The 9,817-nt window shown below is 42.5% G+C and overlaps 1 protein-coding gene across 1 annotated transcript in view; it reads left to right on the top strand.

The window, feature by feature from the left end:
* The first annotated feature begins 1,539 nt into the window (after nt 1-1,539).
* The window catches only part of TOP1 (topoisomerase (DNA) I), a 46,163-nt gene continuing 37,885 nt past the window's right edge, over nt 1,540-9,817 (top strand). Inside the window, exon 1 of the mRNA XM_019539652.1 lies at nt 1,540-1,625. The gene's annotated coding sequence lies outside the window, so the exon portion shown is untranslated. The remainder of the gene's footprint in view (nt 1,626-9,817) is intronic.

Raw genomic sequence — 9,817 nt, 5'->3', positions numbered from 1 at the left:
TGCCATAGGAATCCATGAGTAAAGGGTCTGTGGAAGAAAAACCAAGACTGTTTCCAGCCTGTGGAGGCATCCAGCTGGTGGCTAATCTGAAGGATCACAAGATTGGCAAGGACTGGCTGCCAGTGTGCCACTGAAATACATGTCTTGTTTTGGTAATTTTTTCCCCCAAGAAATGACTCCTTGGCAGTTCTGAGACCTGTCAAAGTCTGCCCAGAGGCTGCTTTAAGGCTTCAGTGTACTGGGACAGTAGACAACTTGCTGCCTGGGATCTAAAAACTGTGGCACAATTAAGCTGCAATACTGAAGTGCAGAAATCTTAAGTCACTCACCTGGTGACCCAAAATGCAGAGAATTGGATTATTTCTTGCTCAGTTATATACTTGTTAGTGAATTATTACACACTGAATTGGATGTGGGATATGGAAGTATTAGAAGAGAACTCGGCAGAAGCAAAGAAAGAGGCAGAAGTCAAATGGAAGGTTAGAATGTCAACCTTCATGCATTCCTTTAGCTGCTTTATTGCAAGCATCTCCTGTCAGTACCTGACGGCAAATAAAACAGTGGGTTAAATGGAATTTACATGAGGCATTTTTCTGTTTGTACATTCACAGTAAAATCAGTGTTTAGAAGCTACAAGAGCTTGTTAGAGGGCACAAGGCTAGGAATCGGGAGACTGTCATAGTTGAGTCAGAAATCTTTTGCAGAAGGAAGACTGAAACTGAAAAGTTGCTAAATAATTTTGCTTGGGTTTTTCAACCTTTAACTTGGGGATAATCACTACTTCACTGAGGAACCGTGAAGATTAAATCGTCCTAAAGTACAAAGAGGTTCTTGGATGTAAATTATCACAGAAATGTTGCTATACTTGCTTTCCAAAATTAAATGGAGGTACTAAACTTTTATAGGTTTTGTCTACATAGTCCTCAATGAGAGGTGTCCGTAGGTGATTCCTGGAGGCAGTTGTATGTTTCTGTGACATCTTGACTATCTAAGGAGATTTCTGTGGCAGAAGACTGTGAGGTAGAATATTCATAGTTGGTTTTGCCTTCTGTGGGTTAATGAGTGCACAATAATATATGAATAAGGGACAGTGCAGCCTAACTTTAGGGATCCAGTGAGCCTGACTTCCCAGCCTCATACTCAAAGTTTCTGCCTTTTACCAATGACTTGGGAACTATTTTACCTTAATTACCTAATTGCATAGAAAAATTAGTTTTCCTACCAACAAAATAATGTTAACCATACTTACCCAGTTGACAGAGCTCTTCATGTCCCTAAAGTGTTTGAGAATTGTTGGGCCAACGACTCTAAATACAGTTGCTGCTATCAGGAGTTAACTGTTCCCAGTAGACTGATCTGTCTGTTAAGTACGATAGGATCTGTTAGTGCTAAGGTTTTCTTCCACTTGTTGACTTGTGGGGGATATGATAGCAGCATCAGGATGCATAGATGTGGGGCTTGTGGCCCAAAACAGATTGCTTCTGATTTTATTTCTTAACTCCTTTTGCTTTTCTCCTCACAGATTCTCACAAACACAAAGATAAACACAAAGATCGAGAACACCGGCATAAAGAGCACAAGAAGGACAAGGAAAAAGATCGGGAGAAGTCCAAGCACAGTAATAGGTGAGGAAAATCAGTTGATGTGTCATTATTGACCCCAGAAAAAGGCCTTTGCTCACCCACAGTTAAAGCTTTGTATAAACAGTCCATATGATGATGGTACCTTTTTTTTAGTGTGTTTTGACAGCATTCTTAAGTTCTTGGTATATGGTGGAACTGTAGTAAAGTCAAAATTGATGAGATGTACGCATATAGTTTTACATGTGCAGTTGAATCCATATGCTTTTAAAATGGTAGGAATTAGTAATTTGGATAATATAATTTAAAAGTGGTGGGAAAATGTCTTTGATAAGGTGAGGGAGTGTTAGCTCAGTCCAGCTGATACTACACGCTTTTTGTGGTACTCTGTGTATGTTCAGCATTAACATTTTAAGCCCTTTGAGCACATGTTGGTGAGAGTTTCACTGTAGTCACAGAAGCTCACTCTTTTTGGAGTGGCTAAGTCCATTGGGGACACTTGATGAGAGCCTGAATGACATCCTCGGCCTGCTTCCAGAATTTGTACTGCTATCTTAAATCTGCAAAGCAGTTCCGTGGGGCAATCCATTCACATTTGTCAAGCATGCACTGGGCTTAGTTACTGATCAGAGGCTAAATTTAGGAAGGTTGTATTCAAATCTGGGTTTGATTGATGCAACTGATACTTTGCAGTCCCCCTAGGGAGAGGATACCTCTTGCTATGGTGGGATCCACCTTAACATGTATTCCAAGAAGAGCTATTTACCTTTTAGTGACTGTGTGGTTTTTTTCAAGATGCTTACTCGATATGAACACTGCAGCCTGCTTGCCATCCCTACCCTTCGTAATACTCTGACATGGGCTCTGAAAAAGGGCATGCAGCCACTGGCTTCTTTAAAAGACACCAGTTACATGTGTGGCCGTAATAAATGCATTGTCTTGGAAATGATTCCAAGCTCTTGTTCATAAGACTCAGATATATCTGCATGGGATCTGCACTAATTAATACCCCAAAGAACCAGAATTACTGGAGGGTAAGCAACTGTTTTTCATGTACCTCAGAAAAACAGGAATAGCAGTTACCGCTTAGGTGCACTTGAGACACAATACTGTGCCTATAACTAACTTGATTTTCTTCACTAACTGTACAGTCTCATACCCCACAATATTTTGCATGTCTTTATAGATTTAAATGGGTGGCTGAGAAGAGACGTGTACAAGCCAAATTGCTTACAACATTTACCAGCTTCAGCAGCAGAGATTGTAAATTCCTTGGACAGTCTTGCATACTCTTCTAGTTGCTCATTTGTTGGCACTGCCTCAGTCTCTTGACTTCTCACCTTACAGCATAACACAATTTGTTGGTAGACATTCAAAGGCCTACACATCCAGATATTTATTGCTTCATTTAAAAAGCCATTTTTCTGCAATCCTAGCAAAGCATGTTCCCTTCAGTAAGGATTAATGTATATGCCATATGTAAAGTTTCAGAGTTCACCTATGTTTGGAGCTTCTCGCTGTAGGAAGGAGGGGTCAGGATTTGTTTTAACTGGAAAAAGTACCTTTCCTAGCACACAAATCAAATAGTTCATGACTAGAGGCAGCCCCAAAATGGTCATCTTTAATTGTATATAATAAACAGCAGTGGAATGGAGTTACTCAGAATGACTGCTGTATTTCTTGAGAGGCTTTCTGCCGTGAGATTAGAAGGATTAAGTTCACGTTGTTTTAGAATGCAGTAGAGTTTAGTTTGAATAATGACTGACTCCACAAGTACTTCCAGTGAAAGGAAGGAGGCAACTCATGGTAGGAAGAACTAGCTCATACGATTAGGCACCACAGCCTGGTTCATTGTAATGCCTAAAACCTTCAGGAAGGCCTTGGAAAGGGTAATTTATGCCCAAAAATTTATCCAAAATGTCTCCCAAATATGAAGTTAGTCCAGTATCAAGGTGACACCCCAAAAGGTTGTCGCCTCAAAGGGCTCATACATTCTTGCCTAAGAAGCTGATTTACCCTGTAGACAGTACTTGAAAATAGAGTTGCATCGATACATCAGTCCCATATCGGATTGGCACTGATATAGGGAAAATTGACAGTATCGGCAGTCGGCTTTTTTTTTTTTTTTTTTTTTGCCTGAGTGGCCGATTAAATGCCATGTGCATGCACACAGCCACAGCATGCATGTGGCCAAGAGTGCAGCCTGGCAGCTTGGAGACCAGCGTTGTGCTGGTAAGTCTGTTGTGGCTTGAAGGAAGGGGCGGGGGGGGTGCAGATTGAGGCCCCCATGGTGAGGGAGGGAATGGGGCTAGGACAGGCACTGCTTATCCGGGGTGGGGCATAGGATGGAGCTGCAGCTCGTCTGGCAGAGAGGAGGGTGGCTCCCACCGTTGTGTGCACCCCTAGGAAGGCATGGGGTGCATGCTTTCGGATCTGCAGGGGGAGTGGACTGCCACTATGGGCTGGGGTGGTGCTGAGCTCTTCCTGGTGGCAGGTTGGGCCAAGCTGTGCTTGGGGCAGGTGCCGGCAGTGCTGGGAGCAGGACTACAGGGGGGGCTATGGTGAACTTTGGTGTGGCTGCAGCCCCCCGCCATAATTCCCCTGCCAGCGCTGCCGCCACCACCTGCCCCCAGCACAGCCTGGCTCAGCTGCCGCCTAGAGGAGCCCGGCACTGCCCCGGCCCCAGCCTGCAGTAGCAGCCCACCCTTGCCCGGTGCACAGGTTTGGGGACACATGGACCCCCATGCCCTCCCAGGGCCTCAGTGTGCCCCCCACATCCTTTCCCCCACACCAGACTTACCAGCCCGATGCTAGTCTCCAAGCTGCTCAGCTGTATATCTGAATCAGATTGCTATCATCCAATATGGTTCCTTAAATCGGCCATCGGTATTGTCCCAGAAAATCTCTATCGGTGCACCCCTACTGGAAAGGGGATTGTGGCAGGGGCTCATGGAATCCCTTAGTGGACCACTCATGTTGTATTCATTGTTTGTTTTAAAGAAGCCCAACAGAGGTGAGAATTCATATTGCAAAGATTCCCTACTGCAGTCTTCCTCTTCTCTGTGCCCAGTGCAAGTAGGTTGTGAGGCACCAAATTTCCCTTTTTTGCACATTGACTTCCCAATTTTTGTGCCCACAACTTGCAGTCACTTATGCACGTGCTTATGTGCATTTTTTTGCCTTTTGAAAATGTAGCCCACACATTTTGGCTGCTGTATCACTAAATCATGACTGTAGGCTGATAGCCCTAGGAAGATAAAATTGCATACATTTAAGAACACTTCAGCTGGAATATTTATCAAAGAAATTCTGGAAAGACACTGCTCTTTCCCATCCTCATTCAGTCATGCATAACGTAATGGCCGTCTTACTGTGTCACATCACATGTATTTAAAACAAGCAGCTGGCTAATGGAAACAACTGGTATCATCATTCACACACTTGGTTTTTCACCAGTACAGTTCATAGACCTAGGCTAAAGTAACAATCAGTCCTTTGTAAAGCATGCAGTTTTAACACTCGGAACAAGGGCCAGCAACTTAGTGGGTGAGAGAGGTATAGAGAGATCGGTAGGGGATAGTTCTGGAAGAATTTTAAAGAGACCGCGCTCGGTGGATGAGGAGCAAGAAGACTCCCAAGTGTACGGACAGAATGTGCCAATCTAAGAGTGCATGCACCCAAAGGGAAATTTATGGTGAGAACGTTTGAGAGATTCAAGTGGAAGAAAAGATGAGTAGAGTCATATGGCGATATCAAGTCTGAACATCACAAGTCAAGCAGTGTAAAGCACTCAAAGAAAATGGTGACATACAGTGAAAGCAGAATATACAATTTATTAATCTTGATATGGAACCTCATTTGATTTTTTGGGGGATTGTGATTGTCCTAGTGCAGCCTGAAATGTTTGTTTGTTTGTTTGTTTGTTTTAACAACATAGACTCGGGATGGATTTCTTAATTTTGATTTTAATTTAATCTTGAACTAAATCAGTGAACTTTCAGCATCCCTCTAGCCCTTCCTTTTGTGTAAGCCTGAGGAAACAGGCCACTTCAGGAAATATCTTTTAGAATTCATAGTCCTCTCTTGCCAGCTTTATAACTGATTTTTAGAGGCTGATGGAAAAAAATCTTATAGGAAAAACGCACAAAGGGCTATCCTGAATCAAAATGGCTGCCACTTTTTTTTCTTTGCTAATTAGGAATGGAGTAGCAGCTTAGGACGTGATGAGGAGCAGGTGAATGGAAATGGTGTCTATTTTGGCCAGCATAGCTTAGTCCCATTGAAAAGACTAGTAAAGTTGCCATATTGAAGAGAGATTTGCGTGGAATTCTCTAAAGAAAACGTTAGCTGTGAAGAGTAACTGCAGAAAATGGCTTGTTAGTACTTAAAGGATGGGAGAATGCAGCTAATGCATAACATTGAATTGTTTTAACTGTAAGGAAAGTTTGAAAACTGGTGCTCTATTTGTTATAATTATGAGAAAAGGTCTTCTGCTGCTAGAAGTAAAAAGGGAAGTCTTTGAAAAAATCGCCTCAGACTAATTAAAATTGTTTCTAAACTCGCAGAAAATCCAGTCTGCACTTAACGTGCTGTAATCTTATGGAAAGACTGCTGTGTTTTTCATATTTAATAAAGAGCTTGAATCATTGCTCCAAGTCAAAAACTTAAGTCATCCTTAACTATGGAGCTAGAGCGCACGTTTCCCTAATGTGCTCAGCATAAAATGTTTGTGTCCCTGCCCCCCCCAGTTTTCTTCCTAGCTGGAGGGTTAACACATCTCCCCATTCCATAAGGTACAAAGTTGTATTTGAACATGTGCTGAAAGAAGCACTTCCTCCTTGTAGGAGAAGCAGGCCGTGTGCCTTCCACGTCTGTCTATAATAGTTTGAAGGCTCCGTCATGCCTTTTCACAAATTTAACGAGCCTTTTTTTATAAACCTGTGTTGCCAAGAGGACCACCACACTCCCATGCAGAATGAACAGTGTCTGTGTCCCATTTCTGGGTGAGGGTTCTAAGCTGCCAAGATAAGTGTCTTAGAAATGTCACACGAGATCAAGATGATCTATTTTTGGTGGAAGTGTAATGGCCTGATATACAGAACTCCTTAATTTCACTTTTTGCTTTCCTTCTCTCCCACTTGCAAGATGACATTTATATCTTAACCGCTCAAGTCCAGATATAGCAAACTGGGAGAAGAACGTTCCTGTACATTTCAGGGTTTTTTCCTTCACCCTCGGCCCACGTAAGCAACGTCCTTATCAGAGAATAGATCTGCATCGTTTGAAGTGCTGCCTCTGTTTTATTTGGGTTTGGGTTTACTTTAAACTGAAGTCTGATAAAGGAATATTGAACCTCTGAAATATCTAGGCATGAAAGAAATCTGATCTCATAATAGACCTTTAAAACACTCGTCTTTCTTGGACCAAATGAGAAATCTTGATAAAATAATGAGATAATGGACCTTGTTTAAAGCTAAGGCTTGCTAGAGATCAGTTTAAGGCAGATTTGAATATCTTTCTGCCAGGTGACTTTGCTGTTTGTGGGATGCGGCTGTCTGGGAACTGAATGCTGCAGGTAGCGGCTGCCGTGGTGGCTGGAGTGAAGAGACTAGGGTTTTTTTCCCCCCAGGTTGCTTTGGCAGCAGTGATCCATATTACTGGCATGACAAGTATCTTAAATGCTCCAGAAGAAAAATCCCCATCAACTTGTGTATTTGCTTTAGTTACAAAATGCCTCTTGATACCCGTTTGGTTTGAACAGAGATTTTGGAGGATATAACGGGGATCGTGACCCGATTGGTCACAATGAAGCCATTCATTTTGTTTTGGTGCGGGGTGTGGTGGAAGGGCCATCATTAACGTAAAGGAAAAGACCATTTGGGGAAAAAAGCTACATACATAAACCTAGTTTTCTTGCGTGTGTGGGCGTGCTGATTTCATTCGTTGTTTTTTTTTCTTGTATGCATACTGTTGACCTTGGCCCGTTATCTAGTGAGAGACTGGCTTCCAGTAGTAAAATCCTATTATGTTCCCATAGTGCCTAAAATGTGCATGCTTGGCCCACCCCCAGTCTCTGAGAGCTTGCACTCTGACACGGTTCCACTGTCTTCTGTCTCGCTGGATGTTTATAGCCCTGGTCTTCTGTTTTATCTCCACAGCACTGATTGCTTGTATGTGGAAGTTAATGGAAAGATTCCTATTGATCCAGTGTTCGCTGAAGTCACCTTGTTATTACATAGTTGGGAGCTCAGCTGTATAACTGAGGCACACACAGATTTACACCCAGTTTTACTGTTTGATGCATCTCTAAATGTGAGCTTGCAAAACACCAAGGCAGCTGAAAATGTGGCCACGTTTTGGTTAAAAATTTCCACTCAGTTGCACACTGCTTGCATATAGGTCTGAAATTTAATCGCAGCTTTGAGTTTGTATCATAATACTTCAGACAAGACACAGGGCCAAGTAACCTCTGTTCTGTCCCTATTGTGTTTGTTGATTTCAATGAAATCGCAGCTCCCTTTTACTTGTGCTTCAGTTGGAGTCTTAACTGACACCAGCTAGGGTAGCAGGATGCCGTTTGCAGCTAATTCTAATGCTCATCAGTAGAAATTTCCCAGGCACTGTACAAGAAGTTAATTACAGCGGAGAGAATGAGAGAGGAAATAGAGGAGCTTTAAAGAAAGCATCTTTCCCTGCCTGTTGTTTGAGGTGGGGATAAAAAGGGCTGTAGAAGGGCAGGGGAGAGGCTTATTGAAGTGCATAAATGGCGCCTGAAGAATGCAGTGTTAAATGCACTCTAACGCTGCTGTGGCTTGAACAAGGAAGCTGTGTGTTTGTACATATGCTATTTTTTTGGAAACACTTTCCACTTGTAGCTGTCCATGTGAGCATAGTATAAGCAGGCGTGCTACCAGGTGCATGTTTTCTCTTTCTCTGCCCTGTTTTAAGGGGAAAGAAAAAACACGCCCTTACATCTTCCTCTTGGCAGCCCAACTGAGAAACACTTGCTTGACTTTTCAGAGAGGCAGTTTTGTTTGAGGTGTTTACAATTTCCTGCCATTCAGTCCCTCCTTAGAACAAGCTTCCTAAAATGAAAGCCTACAAATAAATCTAGTGCAGATTGGGTGCTGCCTGCTGTGTCTAAGGTGTGTGGCAGGCAGGTTTCTTTTTCCTCTATGAATATTTGGTATTCATCAGGAATATTCAGTTGGGTAACTTCACTGCAACAAGACTGCATTGTTTTAACAGATATAGTCTTTATTTGTCTGACGTACACATGTTGGATCAGTGTATCTGTCTCTTAAAGATATGACTCATGTCTCTGAACAAAAAATAGTTATATCACCACAACCCTTAGTGTGGCTGTAGCGGTACTGTAAAAAAAACGTGCGATGTACTACTAAGGCATATTCCTATTTCCAGGCAGAAATGAGCTCTATTAAAGCACTTTTATAGAGATATAATTGTAACCAGAGTACAGAATTGTACCAATTTAACTATAATGGTATAAGTAAAGTGGTTCTGGGTTTTTTTCCATGTACATGATATTGCAAGGAGGCTCTGGTATTCATGAAACCTTCCATGAATACATCTCCTGTGAATAATGTGTACCAGTCAGGGCAACTTTTAGCACAGCAGGAAGTTTAACTATATCCAAAGTGGGCTTTACTATCCAGCTTCTGCATTTGAAACAAATGAGACTGTCCAAGGGTGTATGTAGGCAGCAAGGTTAGCAAAAGCAGGAGGTATCCAGAGAGCTAGAAAGGAATCAGTTGCTCAGTAGAATTTTATGGGTGCATCAAGTCTCCTTAGTGAAGGCCAGGGCAGGTGGGACATGACACAAGTAGTGTTTCAACTTTGCAGAGGCTTGAAAGGGATTCCCTGAACTTTACAATATGACAACTACCTCCTAATGATAGCATTAAGTAGCTTTAGTGAACAGCTGGTATGAGGCCAGAGCCCATTCTGCAGGTTAAGGATGGTGTCTTGTAAGAAGTACCACATTGACTCCTTTTGTTTTGCCAGATATGATGGTGGCCAAACTGGTTCATTCCCTGATTTAACTTCTCTACATAGTGGCCTAATAGACACAAGTGATTTCATAGATTTCATAGACATTAGGGCTGGAAGGGACCTCGGGAGATCGAGTCCAGCCCCCTGTCCAAAGGGCAGGAAGTCAGCTGGGGTCATAGGATCCCAGCAAGATAAGCATCCAATTTACTCTTGAAGGTGTTCAA

The sequence above is a fragment of the Crocodylus porosus genome, unplaced genomic scaffold, assembly GCF_001723895.1.
Source record: "Crocodylus porosus isolate Cpor-Errol unplaced genomic scaffold, CroPor_comp1, whole genome shotgun sequence".
Classification (NCBI taxonomy): domain Eukaryota; kingdom Metazoa; phylum Chordata; order Crocodylia; family Crocodylidae; genus Crocodylus; species Crocodylus porosus.
Note: the sequence above shows the minus strand (reverse complement) of the source record. Positions and strands in the feature narration are given on the sequence as shown.